Raw genomic sequence first — 20994 nt, 5'->3', positions numbered from 1 at the left:
TTTCTTGAATGTCTTTCTGATGTCTTCAGTATTTTTTACAATTAAGTAAATATCATTGCATATCCTGATTCTACTTGTTATTGTTGCAAGTTTCTTCACTTGATTATACTATAAATTAAAGATACCAAGAAATTATATACAGGTATCCCTTGATTAACGTGATTAACTAATCCCTCAATGTTACCACGCATATCAAAATCGTGTTAATCAAATATAATAATCAGTGGTAAAAATTACAATTCGTCCATGGTCGATTACTGTATTAATAATTCATTTTATATGGTACTCTTTTAGGAAAGATAAATAATGAATGCAGTGTAAATATTTACTAAATGCTTGTACCAACATTAGTTACTGCAATTTTTTATATAAAAAAAAAAGTTATCAAGAGTCATTTGAACAGTTTCAGTTTTTTTTCCTATCAGCATAAGTTCAACAATAACAAGCAAAATGACTCTCTAGACTTTGGCAAACAAGCATTCTTCGATTAACATCTGCATCCATATCCATTACTGGCTGCTTAACCGATTCTAAACTGTGAAATATTCCATCCAGTTCAGAATCGCTTAAGCGTTTCTGAACTGGATGGAACGTCATCTTCACATTCCATTTGTTCATTGTCTTTATATGCACGTTGTTGTTCAATTTCAAGAAGATCGTTGTGACCGAAATCTTCTGAATTTGAATCCAATAATTTTTTAACATCTTCTGCATCAAAACCAAGGTCTTCACCAATTGCAACGATTTCTTCAACCAATTGTTCACAGGATTTTGGAAACTGCCTAAGTCATTAGTGCATTCTGCAAAAGGTTTATCCCAACAGCTCTCATGCAGCTAGAAGACACTTACCCCACGAATCATGAATGTTTTCAATCGCGTTCTTAATGTTAAAATTTTTCCAAAATTCTTGGAGCCTAATCGCATTTTCTCCTGTTATCATTTCTACTGCCTTTGAGAATGTCTTTTTAAGAAAATAGGCTTTGAAAGTTGCAATGTTGCCCATGTCCATGGGTAGTAGCAATGATGTCATATGCAGTGGAATTTTGGTAAATTTAAAGATGCATTAATTAAAACTCTTGCTGCATACATCAAGGGATTGTTGCAATTAATTTCGCCTTGTTAAGCAAAACCGCGATAAGCAAGGGATAGATACTTGTACTTGGTTTAATCCTTTATCCAAGTGTAAGCAAACGAAGTTGGCTCCTGAAGTTTTTTCAGGACTGGGGGCGACTCATGATAAAGGTGACTTCACATCACTTGTGCTTTACATTATGGGATACTAAGGCATCTCCTTGTAGAAATGTATAATGCTTTGCATTATGGGAAGGGTCACTACCCATACCTTTTTCAATCTTTATTGAGGTCTCTTCAGTGGAAGCCAGACCCAGGGGTGATACTAAGGTTGAAGTAACGCAGAAGTCATATATTCATATACCAGTTGCCAAAAGGTGTCACACCTTATTATTAAATTACTCTGGATTAGAGAAAGATTGTTGGAAGGACAGTTCTGTTATTATATTAAATTGTTTTCCTCAATTACTTCGTTTAGTGCTGTGTGCCTATCATAGTTATAATTATGCTCTAATGATGTGTAAAAACCAGCAAAATATTAGTGTTTAATAAATGTATTTTTTCCTCTCTTCATGTCATTTATACCATAAAACATTATGAATCATCATTAGCACCTTAGCCTTTCTATGTGATTTGTTAAAACATATTCAGGTTTGCAAATATGTTTGTATGTTGTATTTCGCTTATTATGCTATTTCAGTACATAATCTTTGATATACCATCACAACCTCTAAATATTCAATAAATTTATTAAAATTGTTGCTGAATTTTTTATTTATTTTATAGAACAAAATGAAAGGGTGCCTTGTGTGGGGGGGGACTAAACTTTTAAATTAAGGAGCACCATAATATACATGCTACTGTACTAGAAATCAGTTGAGACACTAAACTATGCAAAGATTAGTTAATTGAAGTCATTCATTGGAAATTCTAGTGAATGAGAGATCACTTTATTAAAGAAAAGAGCTTCTATGTTCTGTCTTATCTTTAATGAGAACCAGCACTTTGAAACATCTGTGAAGATTATGAACAATTAATCAAAAGCACTAACTAATAAAAGGCAAATTTATGGGCTCCTGGACTTTTTTTTTTTTTAAGTGCCACTTTACTTGACAAGGTAAGTCATGTCATAAGTTGTTTCATGTATTTCCCTGAAAAATGAATCTCAAAGTCAAAAATTTGGTTCATAACAAAGCATTTTAGTTGGTAATCTTTCAATATATGTTTTTAAATCATTTTCATCAAGTAACAAATTTTATTATTAGTTTTCATCATCATCAAATTCCTGCTATGTACAGGATATGATAGTACTACATGAAAAATTTACATCATTACTAACTTCCTATATACAATTTTCCTCCAAATCAGTCTGTTACTTGTCAAGACTCCAACATTATCAGATCTTATATTTCTATCATCTAAGGCACTTTGTACCATATCAATCCACCTTTATCTCGGTCTTCCTCTGGGTTGTTTTTCTGTCAACCTGGCAGAGAACACTTGTTTTGCTAATCTTTCCTCGCCCATTCTGTTTAAGCGTGACCATACCACCTGAGATTAGCTCTGCTAACGCATTCCTGGATGCTGACAGTGGCCAGTTCTTTCCTAATATCCTTGTTTTTAATATAATATTGCCATTGATGCCATCTATTCATGCCCCTAATCTTTCTCAAGACCTCTCATATCTGCGGACTCTAGTCTTTGGTCAAGTGTTTTACTTCTGACACAGCTCTCAGATCCATAAGTGAAAACTGTCTTGTATACAGCTTATTTACTGTTCCGACTAATTTCTCTCTTATTACATATGAATTTATTCAATTGATTTCCTACCATAACAGCTTTGTTGATTCTGTTGTCTATTCCTATATTTAATTTATCATCTTCAGTAAAAATCATGCCTAAGTAGCTGAAATGTTTTACTTATTCCACAGATTCTGCATTAAAAACACAGTTGACATTTTAACGATTCTACCTATTTTCATTCTCTTTGTCTTTTTATTGCTGACCTTCATACCATATCTATTACAACAGTTATTCAATTTAGTCAGCGAATCTTGCAAGCTTGTAGTGGATTTATTTAGAAGTATAACATCGTCCGCATAAAGCAAATAGCTGACATTAACATCTCCAATTCTGTTATCATGTTTAATACCACTTTCCTTCATAATGTCATTCATATAGATAATGAATAACAGAGGGGATAATGTACATCCTTGTCAGACACCAGATTCAACATTAAACCATCTTCCTGTACTTCCTTCAATTCTAACTGCCGACTTACAACTTAAATACAGACTAAGTATTGCTTGATATAATGTAGTAGCGTATTGAATAGCTTCTCTCTTGGCACCTTGTCATATGCCTTTTCCAGATCGACAAAACTTAAATACAGATCTTTGTTATATTCCCATGCTTTCTCAACTATTTGTCGTAAAGTAAAGATCTGATCCTGACATCCTCTGTTTGGCCTGGAGCCAGCTTGTTCTTCACCAAGCTTTTCTTCCACAATTCTTCTTAACTGTTTCTCAAATATGCTGGCATAAATCTTTTCCAGAACACTCAGTAGGGAATTACCTCTGTAATTTTCACATTCAGTTTTATTTCCCTTTTTTATATATGGGTGCTATTAGAGCTCCACTCCAATCATCGTTAATTCGTCCCTCTGTCCAGGCCTTCTGAACTATGAAGTGCAGCCACTGTAAGACTTTTATACCACCATACTTCAGCATTTCTGGTCGAATATCATCTACTCCTGCTGCCTTTCCACATTTCAAGCCTTTGATAGCTTTTTCTACTTCAAGTATGGATATGTATTTCTGACTGTATGCTGTTGAGTGTTTTTTACCACTGTGCTATCACTGCTTGTTTCATTTAGCAATTTTTCAAAGTAATTACTCCATACTTCAAGGATATCTTTTTCTCCCATTTTCATGTCACTTTTTATCATCTCTAACTCCTTTTACAGCACTCTTTCCTCCATTTCTAAGCATTTTTAACAACCTCCAGAATATCTTACCACCTTCTTGATATTTATTTTCCATGTTCTTGCCAAAGTCCTCCCATGACTTTTATTTAGTTAGTTTTACACAGTGTTTAGCTTTCTTACATTTGTCTCTGTATTCTCTAAGAGCACAAGCTGACTTATTTGCCAGGAACTTTTGATATGCTTTCTTCTTTTCCTTCACTGCCTAATAAGTCACTGCCTATTTAACTTCCTGTGTCCACCAGGGAGTTCTGATTTTTCTGTCCTTGCAGACAACCTCACCACATGCCTCTCTGGCTGAATCAATCAAGGTTTGCCACTGAATCTCCAAAGTTTAGTTCTTGTTCTCAAACGCTTTCATTTTTTTTTTTTTTTCAATAATTTTTGTGTATTTTAGTCTACAATTCACATCTGAGAGCTGCTCAACTTTTATTCGCTTTAAAACTTTCTTATATGTCATTCTTTTCAATATGAAATTCAATTTTATCATGCTCAAGACTAATTAGTGAACACTTCCAATTTAAAATCTTCTGTACACTCTGGTGTCCTGCACCAGGGAGAAACACATCGCTATCAACATAGTCAATGAGACTTTTCTTATTCCTTGCCTCATCTCTCCATGTGAATTTGTGTATATTTTTATGTTGAAACATGGTGTTAGTAATAACCAGTCCATGTCCTGAGCAGAAATCCAACAGGTATTTGACATTATTATTAGCTTTGCTCTTTTCTTCAAATTTTCCCAAAACATTTTTGTATGTCTGATAATCACTTCCTACTCTGCTATTTAGATCCCCAACAAGGACCAACTTTTTCTTTTTCATTGTGTCAGTTGCTTTCTTTAAAGACTCAAAAAATTCCTCCACTTCTACCTGAGTAGAACCTTCTGTGGGACCAGGCATAAATAAGTTTTTTGTCCAGTTCCCCATTCTGATATGTGCCCACATCACTCTACTTGAGACTGCCTGCCATTCAAGAAGATTAGCCTGGTATTTATTGTTGAATTCTATGACTACCCCTTCTTTTCCTTGATTGTCGTCGCCTGAATATAACATTTTGTGTTTATTGCTCAGAAAGATCTTACCAGTTTTTGTCTTTTTTGTTTCAGTCACCCCTATTATGTCGATCTGGTACTTATCTAATTCCTCAGCTAGCTCCATTTCTTCACCATTCAGGCTTCTTATGTTGATAGTACCGATCTTTAACTCTGGTGATGTTGAGTTGCGGGTGTGCTTTCAGATTTGTTCCAGTAGCTGACTTTTCGCTGTTCTCCCTGGTTAAAACAACGCGGGCCTTGTTTAACCAGGCGATGCTCCAGCCGGCATGAAATTATTAGTTTTCTTAATCTTTAAATGAATTATATATATTATTCATGAATATTCTTTTCATGAATAATATATATATAAACTCATTTTTATTGACATTGATTTTTATATTTTGACTTGAACATACCACAACATAATATTTTTAAAAACTAATTATGAATCGTTAAAGAGTGTTCTCTAATGGTAATTGTTCATCATGCTTAAATTCATATTCATTTGAAAGTCATCCAAGTAACTTAGACATTAGACAAAAATTTAATAAATTTAGTGAAATTTCGAGTCTGTATATTTCAGCAGAATATATCTGTTCTGGAAATCATTTCGTCAAAAAAAAAAAAAAGGAAGTTTGACCTAGTTGTTTCTTCTGCAACTAAACAATCTGTGGATTTGAATTCCGCTGTGGCATGAATGTGAAGTGAAAATTCTTTTAGGCTAACTGGTAGGTGAATTTCATTGCAAGGTGAACTTGCGATGAACTCACTAACCTGCTTATCGCTGAATCCTTGCTGTTAGATAATTCAGACATCCAGCACTAGCATTGGTGCACCCAGGGAGGGGGGGGGGGGGCAGGGGGACCTTCCCCCCCCCCCCCAAAAAAAAAAAAAAGAAAAGGAAAAAAGACTAAAAAATTTTCCAAAACTCTTTTCCTAATTAAAATTCTTTTTTTTTTTTTTTTTAAATTTATTTATGTTGTGTCGCGTCTTCTATTTCTATCCTGCTTATGAATTAGCAGTCACATAAGGTGGGAATACACTCTGGAATCACGGCAGTTGTGAACCCAAGGTGAACGAAGTAGTGCTTGTGCGATACTTTGTTTGCCTGAGCCATTGTGCGATACTTTGTTTGCCTGAGCCGGGGCAGAGATCATGGGTAACATGTATTGGCGGTCTCTGCAGATGCTCAGTCATAGGTCGTATGAATGCATAATGTTTATTCTCAATTTGTCTACTCAATTCAGGTCCCCCCCCCAGATTAAATTTTGAGTACTCGGCTCCCTCCAAGATTAAATCCTGAGTGCGCCACTGAGCACTAGTACAGAATTTCTGAATAATCTAACACAAATTTCACTTATAGAGGACTGTTGTACTCTATAGGTTTGCAACCTTTCATAGATAATTTATCATTAACAAGAAATTGTTATTTTCTCTGCATTAATTTGGCTAATTCCACTAATCTTTATTTTGAACATAGGCAATGTAAGATATAAAGAGGCTGATTAATCTATTTATTTTATTATCAATGATTATGTGTGGTTCCGCAGGTGACCACTATGATTATGATTATATGTGAGAAACCATTTTCCCACATATAATCATAGTGGCCGCCTGTAAATCGTTCTTATCCATCCCACACACACCCACATCCTTTTAGAACCTCAAAACCTTTTAGGAGGCCTGTTGTATTTCAGACGTACATTGGAGTCTTATGTTCCTCATTTATACCCCTCCATGTGGGGCACCTGTTCGTGGTGAAGGGGACTTCCCAGTGATGGTACTGGCCCTTTTCATTCTTCCTCTTTTTCTTTGCTCTACTTCTCCTGAGTCTTTTTCACTATCCTTTTTCCACACCACCACCACGTGGACATCCGGAAAGGGAGATCCTGGTAGTCTTGCACTACTTTGACCTCTGCTTTGGGAAGACAGATGGTCCTGGATGGCCCAGCCAGGATCAGTCGGCTAGTGAGCTTGCCTGCAAGGGTCAACGGTGTTGCAGTAAGTCTCTCACCCCATGGTCCGGGGTCGGGATCCTAGAACTGCAGTGCTGGTATAGCGTCCAGGGTAGCCCTGGCGTTCCACTCCTGAGCGCATTCTTTGCTTGCCGGGCAATGGGTGTCCATGTGTGGCTCCATGGTGGGTGGGGAGCTCTGGGCGCTGAATTAAAAATTCTTTAAATATGAATTCTTCATCCTCAAATTTTCAGGGACCCTAACAAAGTCCCAACCAAGTATTGATAATATAGACACAGCATATGGAAACAGAAGTAAGAAACAAAATATATTGGATACTAACAAAAATGTACCAACCTTTTTAATCATTCATGCAACAGGTGCAAAACCAATTTGGAAAATGTCACCCTTCTTTATCCAAAAAGATTTAGAAGGACTGGCAGGATCTCCCAAAACTGTCAAGAAATTGCGTTCTGGTGATATCCTCGTGGAAACAATGTGCAAACAACATTCCAAGAAACTACTGAGAGCAACGACATTGGGTGGAATACAAATTACAGTAACACCTCACAGAACACTCAATTCCAGTAGAGGAGTGATATCAGAATGGGATCTCCTTGAGGTTCCTGATGAGGAGATATGTTCAGAGCTTAAAGATTAAGAAGTGACGGTGTGAGATGCATCCTGATACACAAGGATGGTCGCCTGGTCTCAAACAAGAACATCATCCCTACTTTTGTTACACCTAGGCCTCCGACATCTGTAAAAGCAGGGTATCTCAGCTGTCCTGTTAGAACATACATCCCTGCTGAGATGCTTTAAATGTCAAAGATATGGACATGCCCAAACTGCCTGTTGTGGTTCTACTACCTGTACTCAGTGTGGTAGTAAAGAACATGAAAATAAATCTTGCTGTGAAAAAAAAAGCTAAATGTGTCAACTGTCAGGGAGATCATCCAGCATACTCTTGTGTGTGTCAGAAATGGAAAGATGAAAAAGAGATACAAAAAAATAAAAACATAACATATCAGGATGCAAAAAGAAAGCTAGCCACCATTACACCTGTTCTACGATCCTCTTATGCTGAAAAAGTAACAGTTAAAAAGTGCCAACAGCAACTCAAACATGTATGTATATATTCCACCATTTGATAATTTCAAAATATCTGAATTTTACGATAGTAAATGCTTCTCTGTTGAGCGCATTAATCACAAGACCTATGGCCTTACTCCAGAGACAACTTCAAAAATGGTCCCATTCAATGAAAACTCATCTGCCAAAAAAATTATGGTGGAGACTTCACTCAAAGATAAACCACCAGACACTTGCACAGAAAAAATGGATACCTCGATACCCACTGAAAGCAAACTAAGCATCCTAACTGACTCTAACACATTTGATGTTTTGAACACTCTACCAGAGGAAGAGATGGACACTGGCTGTCCATACTTCCCTAAAACAGTGGATAAATATAAATCTGACAAAGGTAAACCCTCAACCTCTCGAAAACCAGACAAGTCAATAAAATCAAAACAATAGGAAAATTTTTACAATGGAACTGTCGTGGGATCCGCCAGAATATTGATGATATCAAGATGTTGTTGCAGAAACACAAACCTTTCTGTTTCTGTCTACAGGAAACTTACTTAAGACCCAGTGAGGACCGTACCTTTAGGAATTTCGCTGTTGTACATAAGGATAGAACTGGAGATGGTCCTGCTCATGAAGGAGTAGCTATCCTAGTGGGCAGTCATATTCCTTTCCATCAGGTCCAACTTAATACTTCTCTGTGGGATTCCTTATTACAGAATGTTCAATTTATTTACCACCAAATGCTGAGTTAAATGAAATTGATCTTGATAACCTTATCTCGCAACTGCCTGAACCCATACTTTTGATGGGTGACTTTAACGGTCACAATACTCTATGGGGTAGTGCCAACACTAATAGACGAGGTCGAAGTATTGAAAAAATTCTTGATAATAATAACCTTTCCCTTCTAAATAATAAACTCAATACTTTCTACCATATGCCTACCCCTCTGATATTCTGCAATTCATTTTACAATCTGTTCCCCTTCCATTCTTCCGCTGCTCATGTGGGATGTTGAAGAGAACATATATGGAAGTGATCACTTTCCTGTTCTTTGTACAATGTCTTCACAGGAGGGTCAAAAACAATCATGGATCCACTTTACTACATCAATTAATCAAATGACCGGTCCAAAAATTGTATGGGATAAAATCCAGAAAATGAAAGGCAGATATAGTACACATTGTTTGTCCACCTTAGACTATAATGGAAGTGTTCTTGCCGATCCCAAAACTATTGCAGATACTTTAGGAGAAACTTTTGCTAAAATCTCAGCAACAGCTTCATATTCTCAGAATTTTTAATACTGAAAGAGCAGCAAGAGAAACAAAGGCTTAATTTTTCTACCAACATTCTTTAGCCATTTGTCAAGGAGGAACTAAAAAGAGCTCTCCTACAATCTCACCCTAGTGCAGTAGGACCTGATGACATCCATTATGAAATGATAAAACATCTACCATCATCATCTTCTATGGATCTTCTTCTCTTATTATACAATAGATTACTTGCAGAGGAAGAGTTTCCAAATTCTTGGCATAAGTCAATTGTCATTGCTATCCCAAAACCAGGAAAAGATCCAACACAAGCAAATAATTACACTGGCCAAGAAAAAAAAATTTTTTTTTCTGCTGATTATGATCTGACACTTGTTTTTTACTAATTTGGGTGCGCTGATTTCAAATATCAAACCCATTTTTCTCTATCACGTCAGGTTTTTCCTCTATGGCATTTTCTTTTTGCTAATTTGTAAGTTTTTGATAGTTTTAAGGAGGCAGTACTATTTAGAAGATCAAAAAAATTGATTTTTTAATATTGTTTTCTAAAAGTATGTACTTTTAAAAATCTGTTCCTAACTTTTTATCAAGACATTCGAAAAATTCCCGAAGATATAGCCTATTATTCAAAGTGGTGTGCAGATCAGAATCGGAGCGCTCACCGCTCTCGCTTGTTAGTAAACGAATAAATACGTAAGAACCTGCAACGGCATGTACTGGCGCTTTGAATGTGAGAGAGGCCGCTAACCGACCTAATACATTTAGGTGATGAAAAGTAGGCGATGACAGCTGCCTAAAACAAATGAATGCTTTATGCGTCATAGCGGACAAAGAACGATCGAAATCAGTGAATCGTTAATCGATCGTGAAAGTATGATGAGCGCTTATAATGTTTCAATAAAGTCTCTGTTTTTTTTTGTCTTGTTAATTGCATGTTAGTCAGCAGTGAAGAAAATACATCATGTCTACTACTCGAAAATGTGTCAATAGTGTAGATTCCTTCTGCTACATTTGTGGCAGCTTTACTGTTCCCAGTCAAAGGACAAATATCACTGATTTCATTAAGAAAGTGTACTTTGCATACTTTGACATAAAACTTGCAGATCAGGACAATTCATGGTCTCCAAATAAAGTAAGTTGTGTAGAAAATTTATGACAGTGGAGCAAGGGAAAACGCCAAAAGTTAGCTTTTGGCATGAATCGAAAAATCACGTAGATGATTGCTATTTTTGTTTAGTTCAGACTTCTGGTTATAATAAGAAGAATAAGAAAAAAAATTGTGTATCCAAATCTCGACTCAGCAATTCGGCCAGTTGCTCATTCCAATGAAATAGCCGTGCCAATTTATAAAGGACTTCCTTTACTTGAGAACGAGCATGATCGGGATATGCCAGATGTTCTTGAGGAGCAAGACCCGGATGTTGATTTAGACAATGAAAATTTAATTTCTAGTTCTGGGTTCAATTCAAGTCATTCAATTCCGCTTGAGTAAAACCGCAACGTTTTACTCAAGCGGAATTGAATGACTTAGTAAAAGATTTGGGCCTATCAAAGGAATCATTGGAATTGTTAGCTTCAAGATTAAATGAAAAAAACTTACTGGAGCAAGATACGAAGATAACTTTTTATTGTAGCAGGGAAAGTAATCTTGTACAATATTTTAAACACAAGTGTGGGTTTGTTTACTGTAACAATCTGTCAGGTTTACTAACTGAAATGAGTGTTGTACAATATCATCCAAATGAGTGACGTTTATTTATCGACAGTTCAAGCAGAAGTCTCAAGTGTGTCTTACTACACAATGGGAATGTATATGGCTCAATTCCTATTGGCTATTCAGTCCACTTAAAGGAAACATATGAGGACATTAAAAAGATTCTGAAGTTATTAAAATATACAGACCATAACTGGATCATCTGTGTGGATCTTAAAATGGTGAACTTTTTACTTGGCTTTCAAAGAGGATATACAAAGTTTCCGTGTTTTCTATGCTTCCGGGATAGTCGAGCTAGAAACCAACACTGGAGTAAGAAACATTGGCCTCTTAGAATATCCTTAAATGTTGGAGAACAGAATGTTATAAATCAACCTTTAATCGACAGAGAAAAAATCATTTTTCCACCTCTACACATCAAACTAGGTCTTATGAAGCAGTATGTTAAAGCTTTAGATTTACAAGGTGACAGTGAAAAATTTTCACAACTTAGTTATGAAAAAATTAAAGCCAGTGTATTTGATGGACTGCAAATTAGAACTTTAATGAGAGACCCAAATTTCACCAACTCTATGAACGAAATCGAGAAAGAGGCCTGGACTTCATTTACAATGGTTGCGAAAAAAAGCATGCAATTACAAAGATCTAGTGGAAACAATGCTTGAAAATTTCCAGCGCCTAGGTTTCAACATGAGCATAAAGCTTCATTTCCTATACAGTCATCTTGATAGATTTCCCGAGAATTTAGGTGCTGTAAGCAATGAACAAGGCAAAAGATTTCATCAAGACTTAAAAACTATGGAAGATGGGATTCTCACGTGATGGCCGACTAATGTTGGAGTATTCATAGGGATTGCCGAAACAGAACACACAGCAGAAATTGCTACAAACAAAAATTTATTCCCTGAAACTCATGTGTAAGTAAAATTGTTATTTTTTTATAAATATTCTTGTAATTTGTAATGAATATTGTTAAGTAGTTATGTATCTAATTATCGGCCTCTCTCGCATTCAAAGCGCCAGTACATGCCATTGCAGGTTCTTATGCATTTATTCGTTTACTAACAAGCGAGAGCGGTGAGCACTCCGATTCTGATCTGTGCACCGCTTTGAATAATAGGCTATATCTTCGGGAATTTTTTGAATTTCTTGATAAAAAGTTAGGAACAGATTTTTAAAAGTACATACTTTCAGAAAATAATATTAAAAAATCGATTTTTTTGATCCTCTAAATAGTACTGCCTCCTTAAAACTATCAAAAACTTACAAATTAGCAAAAAGAAAATGCCATAGAGGAAAAACTGACGTGATAGAGAAAAATGGGTTTGATATTTGAAATCAGCGCACCCAAATTAGTAAAAAACAAGTCTCATATAAAAGTCAGCAAAAATTGTGTTGGACTGTGTTATCGATCCATTGCTCTGACCAGCTGTTTTTGTAAGATACTAGAGAAAATGGTTAATGCCAGACTTTTCTGGTATTTAGAAAGCAACAGTCTTCTTTCTAATACACAATGTGGTTTCCGTGGACATTGATCAACTTTAGACCATTTAGTTCGGTTAGAAACTTGTATAAGAGATGCATTTCTGAAGCGAGAACATCTTGTCTCTGTTTTTTTTTTTTTTTGACATGGAAAAAAGCTTATGACACAACCTGGAGATATTAAAAGACCTCTATAACCTACGTCTCAAAGGACTCCTCCCTATATTTATTAAAAACTTTCTGTCTAGACGAAATTTCCAAGTCAGAGTGGGAAGTACTATCTCTACCATATCTTCAAGAACAAGGTGTTCCCCAAGGTTCTGTCTTAAGTGTAACCCTTTTTGCTATTAAAATCCACTCAATCATTGAACAGCTTCCTCCCACTGTAGACAAAGCTCTTTATGTTGATGACTTCACAATTTACTGTCACTCACGTAACATGAGGGTAATTGAAAGACAACTTCAGCAAGCAATTGATCATGTCTCTCTGTGGGCTCTTAATAATGGGTTTAGGTTTTCAACAGAAAAAAGTGTCTGTGTACACTTCTGTCGAAAACACACTCATCACCCCGATCCTGAACTAAGAATGGGACCTATTGTTATTCCAGTAACTACAGGAACCAAGTTCTTGGGACTCATTTTCGGCAGAAAACTCACATTTCTAGCACACATTCGTCAACTAAGAGAAAAGTGCAAAAGAACTTTGAACCTCCTTCGCACTCTATCCTCTACTGGGTGGGATGCTGTTTGAGCTTCATTGCTCCATCTTTATCGTGCACTTATTCGTTCAAAGCTGGATTATGGGTCTCAAGTCTATGGTTCGGCAAGACAGAGTAACCTGTGATGGTTAGATTCCATCCATCATCAGGGTATACGGATAGTTACTGGTACCTTTCACACCTCACCCACTCCAAGTCTCTATGTAGAAGCAAATGAACCGGCTCTATCACTTCGACGAAAACAGTTGTCTCTTAATTACGCTCTAAAAATAAAATCTCTCCCAGATCACCCTACATGGAATAGTATCTTCTCTCTGCATTGGGAAGCTCAATATCACACACATCAAACTGCTATACATCCTTTTGGTATGCATATTAAAGAAACTGTGCAAGCTGTTAGTATAAATGTTGACAACATTAGCCACACTAAACATAACAGTTCCTCCATAGCAGGTTTGCACACCATCCTGCAACCTCTCACTTTGTCAGCTACAGAAATCTTATACCCCATCATCCATCTACCTGCAATTGTTTAATGAACACAGAGCAGCACACGCTGATTTCTTACCCATCTATACTGATGGTTCAAGAACTAACACCTCTGTTGGCTGTGCTGCTGTGTTTCCTGACATTATTATCTCAAATCAGATCCCACCTGACTGCAGTAATTATACAGCAGAGTTACATGCCATTCAGCTTGCACTTGTGCATATAAAAGAAAACTGCTACCAAAAGTGTATAATTTATACAGTCTCATTGAGCTCTTGACAGGCTATCTCTTCTCCTATGTATAATCCTCATCCAGTACTTCATGAAGTGCTACATCTGCTTACAAAAAGAAAATCCTTAATTTCGATGTTCAGTTCTTCTTTATTCCCAGCCACAACAGAATCAAAGGAAATGAGGCTGCAGATGCAGCTGCTAAATCAGCCCATACCTTCTCCACGTGCTATTTGACAGTTCCATATACAGACAACTTATAAGATCAAAGCTAATTGCTCAGTGGGAGTTAACATGGCAAGAAACATCAACAAACAAATTATATAACATTAAACCTGAAATTAAACAGTGGCATTCTAGTCAACGTACAAAGAGAAGGGAGGAGGTTGTCCTTGCTAGGCTCCGCATAGGTCACAGTCACCTTATGCATTCTCATGTACTGAGAGCTGATGACCCTCCCATATGTGAAAAATGCAACACACATCTCACTATTCATCATGTTCTGGTAGATTGTCAAAAAGTTACACAAGAGAGAGGAATGAAATTTTCACCTATCTAACCAAGCCATATACACTCAGGGAAATTGCATGATGTTTTTAATTTTTTAGAAAGAATTAATTTGTACAAACACATTTGACCATAAATTTGTTTATATGTAAATACTTTTTTGCTTAACTTAACTTTTATATATACATATTATTCATTGTTAAATCTGACCAATTATGTATTACCATAGGCCTTGATCTTGTATATTTGTATCACCCTGCTGTAATTTTGTTAATATGTAAATACCATAATGCTAAACTTAAATTTTATGCATCAATGCTGTATAATAATTCCTTTCTGACTCTTTAAGTATTAGTATAATAATGTTTGTAATCTTACTAGATGTAGACACTGCTTTCCTTGACTTGTTTTGTATATACATATGTTAACCTATAGTTATCTATTTATGTATTGCTGAAATCTCTGCATTAATTTTGTTTATATGTAGATACTGCATCACTTAACATGCATTTTGTGTGTGCATCTTATTTACTACTTTATTTTTCAAATAATCATGTAGTGCTTTAGGACATCTTTCCTATTTGTGTACTTTCTAGTAATTCTGTTTCTACTGCATTGCTAAATTTAATTTTCATCCATGCATATTATATAATAATCCCTTTTTGCCTATTTTTGTACTGCTATAAAGGCATCTATTATAATCTTACATACATGTAGATACTGCATTCCTTGGCTTAGTGTTTCATATATTATGTATTAACTTATATTGTTAACTATTTTTACACTATTGTCAAAACCTCTGACCTTTTGTGTTTCTGTGCCCTCTGCAGCAGTTCTGTTTACCTAGAGATGCTGCTTTGTGGAACTATTTTTCTGTAAATGCTAATGTTGTAACCTTTAGTATGGCACACCTTTGTAGTTTTTGTGCCAAATAAACTATAAACCAACCTCATTTGTAATTCCAAGGAGCGCACTGAATATTGTTGTGGCCATAATAATTAATATCTCATAATTTGTTTCTTGTGAACCACTTTCTTCTAAACTTGTCTGTCAATTCTATAATGCTTTAGATGATCAAAATGTAATAAACTGCATGGGTGTGTTAAACTGGGCAAAAAAACTCATGCTGGAGGCTTATTGGAATAAAGCAGCCCTGGAAAGGATTAAAAGCACTATTTAATTCTATCAGTATTTTGTCTTCCACAGAGACAGCTTCAGGGAGCACAGTATAAAGCCTGTAACACACACACAAAGGCAATGTAAAAGTAAGTGAAGGACATGGAAAAAAGAGTCCTAACTAGATGAGGTGCCATCTGTAGATGTGTATTTAGAAGCCTTAGTTGTAAACTGGAATCTCGAAGAATTAGGGTTTTCCATATTTTGGGAAATTTTGTGTATATTCAGATTAGGCTAATTTCTGAGGGCAGCTGCATATTCTAAACACACTTTTCTTGATTTTATGAGTAGTATCCAGAACTTAGTCTGCAAGACCCAGTGGACCATAGTCGTAATTGTATATGTATTTTTTGTGTGTGTGTGTGTTTATGTGTGTACTTCTGTACTCTTCTTTCTGTTTGTTCATAGTAGGCCAATTATTAAGAACAGGGAATTACATACACCAGGAATCAAAAAATGAGGGAGTGGTAGATAAGGGTGGCTTGTTTCAACTGGGACTTGAAAACTGCAAAAGTTGTATTTGTTGAGAATTATTTTTTTCTGTATGCCCAGAGTGGAAAATGGTGATAGTATTATTAAAATCTTTCTCAAGAGAAGGTCATGAATTGGAAAAGGATTTATTATTATTATGGAGAGAAGAGGCAAGGAATAAGAAAAGTCTCATTGACTATGTTATTGTTGATAGTGATGTTTTCTCCCTGGTGCAGGACACCAGAGTGTACAGAGGATTTGAAATTGGAAGTGATCACTATTTAGTCTTGAGCAGGATAAAATTGAATTTCATATTGAAAAGAATAACATGTAAGAAAGTTTTAAAGCGAATAAAAGTTGAGCAGCTCTCAGATGTGAGCTGTAGACTAAAGTACACAAAGATTATTGAAGAAAAAATGAAAGAGTTTGAGAACAGGAATCAAACCTTGGAGATTCAGTGGCAAACTCTGAAGAAAACATTGATTGATTCAGCCACAGAGGCATGTGGTGAAGTTGTCTGTAAGGATAAAAAAAATCAGAACTCCCTGGTGGACACAGGAAGTTAAAGAGGCAGTGAAGGAAAAGAAGAAAGCATACCAAAAGTTCCTGTCAAATAAGTCAGCTTGTGCTCTTAGAGAATATAGAGACAAATGCAAGAATGCTAAACACTGTGTAAAACTAGCTAAACAAAAGTCATGGGAGGACTTTGGCAAGAATATAGAAAATAAATATCAAGAAGGTGGCAAAATATTCTGGAGGTTGTTGAAGAAGCTTAAGAATGGAGGAAAGAGTGCTATAAAAGGAATTAGAGATGATAAAGGTGACATGAAAACGGGAGAAAATGATATCCTTGAAGTATGGAGTAATTACTTTGAAAAACTGCTAAATGAAACAAGCAGTGATGTCAGCACAGTGGTAAAAGACATTGACCAGGCATGCAGTCAGGAATACATATCCATACTTGAAGTAGAAAAAGCCATCAAAGGCTTGAAATGTGGAAAGGCAGCAGGAGTAGATGATATTCGACCAGAAATGCTGAAGTATGGTAGTATAAGAGTCTTACAGTGGCTGCACTGCATAGTTCAGAAAGCCTGGACAGAGGGATGAATTCCCGATGATTGGAGTAGAGCTCTAATAGTACCCATATATAAAAAGGGAAATAAAACTGAATGTGAGAATTACAGAGGTATCTCCCTACTAAGTGTTCCTGGCAAGATCTATGCAAGTATACTTGAGAAACGGTTGAGAAGAATTGTGGAAGAAAAGCTTGGTGAAGAACAAGCTGGATTCAGACCAAATAGAGGCTGTCAGGATCAGATCTTCACTTTACGACAAATAGTCGAGAAAGCATGGGAATATAACAAAGATCTGTATTTAAGTTTTGTCGATCTGGAAAAGGCATATGACAAGGTGCCAAGAGAGAAGCTATTCAATACGCTGCAGTTATATGGTGTCAATGGGGCATTATATCAAGCAATACTTAGTCTTTATTTGAGTTGTAAGTCAGCAGTTAGAATTGAAGGAAGTACAGGAAGATGGTTTAATGTTAAATCTGGTGTGAGACAAGGATGTACATTATCCCCTCTGTTATTCATTATCTATATGGATCACATTATGAAGGAAAGTTGTATTAAACATGATATCAAAATTGGAGATGTTAATGTCAGCTCTTTGCTTTATGCAGATGATGTTATACTTCTAAATAAATCCACTACAAGTCTGCAAGATTCTCTGACTAAATTGAACAGCTGTTGTAATAGATATGGTATGAAGGTCAGCAATAAAAAGACAACGACAATGAAAATAGGCAGAATCATTGAAAATGTCAACTGTGTTGTGAATGGAGAACCTGTGGAACAAGTAAAACATTTCAGCTATTTAGGTACGATTTTTAGTGAAGATGGTAAATTAAATATAGAAATAGACAACAGAATCAGCAAAGCTGGTATGGTGGGAAGTCAATTGAATAAATTCATATGGAATAAGAGAGAAATTAGTCGGAACACTAAATTAGCTGTATACAAGACAGTGTTCAAACCAGTTTTAACTTATGGATCCGAGAGCTGGGTCAGAAGTAAAACACTTGACCAAAGACTAGAGACCACAGATATGAGAGTCCTGAGAAAGATTATAGGCGTGAACAGATGGCATCAATGGCAGTATCATATTAAAAACGACGATATTAGGAAAGAACTTGGCATTGTCAGCATCTAGGAATGTGTTAGCAGAGCTAATCTCAGGTGGTATGGTCACTTAAACAGAAAGGGCGAGGAAAGATTAGCAAAACAAGTGTTCTCTGCCAGGTTGGCAGCAAAACGACCCAGAGGAAGACCAAGATATAGGTGGATTGATACAGTACAAAGTGCCTTAGATGATAGAAATATAAGATCTGATAATGTTGGAGTGATGACAAGTAACAGGCTGATTTGGGGGAAAATTGTAGATAGGAAATTAATAATGATGTAATTTTTTTTTTTTTCATGTAGTACTATCATATCCTGTACACTCCTTGAGGGTACATGGCAGGAATTTGATGATGATGATGATGATGATTTTTTTTTTTGTGTGATTCTGTGGCTATTAGATAGGAAGGTGACATATATGTATGAGTTCTGCTACAAGAGAGGCCTTCCTGGAACAAAGATTGTAAGGTTTATTGTTTCTTTTTATTATACCATATTGTTGAGGGGGGGGGGAGACAGTGATGGAATACTTTATGAATGTATCTGCATGTGTGAGTGGGTTTGCTGTATACCATTAAGAAATTACCATTGTTGTTTCCTTTTCCATTGTAAATGGGATTCTAAGATGTAGACTATTGAGGTGACAGAGAATAGAACTTAATGCAGAGGTTTATAAATAATGTGGTATGGCCAGTGACAAAGGGTAAGAAATATCACTAACTGTTCTATATAGCAGTTGGAATCTTTAGAATCTATTAAGGAGGTCTTGGAAGGAGAATTAGATTTGTGAATTTTAGGTACCCTATTGGGCAGGAAGAGAGAAGAACTGAGGGTTTTTTCTAATTTCAGGAGGCCAGAACAAGATCTTAATATAATGGTCTCTGTGAATATCCATTTTTTGACCATGTTTACTGCTGTTAAGGATATTACTGTGGCACCACCCTTATCTGCTCTGCTGCTGACTATACGGTTATCTTTGAAAAGCTTCTTGATTGGCAAGATGATAGATTCCTTTTTGAAAGGTTTTGGTGTTATGGCTTGACATAATACCTTTCCTACTGTGGAAGTGAAACGTGGACTATAAGAACTGTGCAAAAGGAAAAATAATAGAAAATGGAGAAATGAAATTCCCACAAAAGATAACAGGATGGGGGCAAAAAAAAAAAAAAAAAAAGCACAGAAATATACGTAAAGAACTAAAAATAGACTCAGTATTAGATAAAAGATGGATCAAACATATTGAAATAGTGGACAATTCAAGTCTACCAAAAAAATATACTGTGGTACTACCATTGGAGGACATAGAAGTCAGGATTAATCGGGCTTAAATCTGAAAAGATAATAATCATGGTATTGGTGGTTGATTTTTTATAAAAGTGTACTGTAATAATGTGAGGAATGCACAAAACATTCACATTCCAACAGTTTCTCCTGGTGTGTTTTCTCTTTCACTTATTTTCTTTTATTGCCATAACTACTAACTTCAAGAAAAAATAGTCTTCTCAAGTCTGTTTAGTATTATCTTATAAATATTGTGTATACTACATCGTGAAAATTATGGAAACAACTACCAGTTGTTACCAGTTAGAGTAAAACTTTAGTTTAATATAAACTAAAGTAAACAATCTACATGATATGTTAAATCTACAATCTACATGATATGTTAAAGTTACTGATCAACCATTAAAACTATTGACGTGACCTCTGGTGGAAAAAGAATAAGTATACATATAAATTACAGCAAACCAGTATGGATAGTAGCCAATAAAAGCTCAGTAACTTTAGCATACCATGTAGATTGTAGTGCAGCTTGTTTCTTTATATATAAGTGTGTATACTCCAGATGTTTATTTTGATTTATATTAAATCAAACATCGAGTGTTTATTTTGGTTTATATTAAATGAAAGTTTTACTCTAATGAGGTAGTTGTTTCCATAATTTTCATGTATTCTAATCACTGTGTAAGCATGTGTATACTAGTCAAAAACAGGTGGTTGGTAGTAATGGTTTTTACTTTCAAGGAATGTGCATAAAGACCACTTCTGAAAACACATTCAGATTTCATTTATGCACAGTATGACTGACTCAGTTGGCCAAAGTGATAGTCTGCTTGCTTTACATCCAAAAGACTGGGTTTGAATCCCATTGAAGCATGGATGGGATTGTGTTTTTTTGGTGGTAGATGAAGTTCTCCATCCAGTGTTTGACCGTTATGCTTATTAGAGGCCTGAAAAGGCTTAGAGTTCTGCTTATCTCTACAGTAGTCTTTCCAGATTATCAAATACTTGACATGGTTGCTAATGTATAGTGAATGACAAGCTATCATGAGTAGGATCCATATTAAATATATGTGAAAATAAATTTATAAAATTAACTTTCAATTTTGGTATTAAATTTTTTAAATGTTTATCCTTTTGACAGTAATGTTTTGTAATGTTTGATTATCAGACTACAAAATGGAACATAAATCCAACAGACATCTTTGTCTGTTACCTTTTGACTCATATCTCTCCATGAATTTCAGTTTTTTACCTATTTGATAACATGCTTCCATGCTAGAAGTTAAGTGATGATTTAATTTGCAAATTACATCATCACGATGGAGTCCAA

At 35.7% G+C, this 20994-nt stretch overlaps 1 protein-coding gene across 1 annotated transcript in view; it reads left to right on the top strand.

Moving 5' to 3' along the window:
* LOC150095288 (peptidyl-prolyl cis-trans isomerase FKBP1A-like) overlaps window positions 1-20994 on the top strand; it is a 93915-nt gene that overhangs the window by 29450 nt on the left and 43471 nt on the right. The gene's annotated exons all lie outside the window — the stretch shown is intronic.

Source organism: Typopeltis vanoorti, chromosome 20, assembly GCF_054136105.1.
Source record: "Typopeltis vanoorti isolate ZY-2024b chromosome 20, IOZ_Tvanoo_1.0, whole genome shotgun sequence".
NCBI lineage: Eukaryota > Metazoa > Arthropoda > Arachnida > Uropygi > Thelyphonidae > Typopeltis > Typopeltis vanoorti.
Note: the sequence above shows the minus strand (reverse complement) of the source record. Positions and strands in the feature narration are given on the sequence as shown.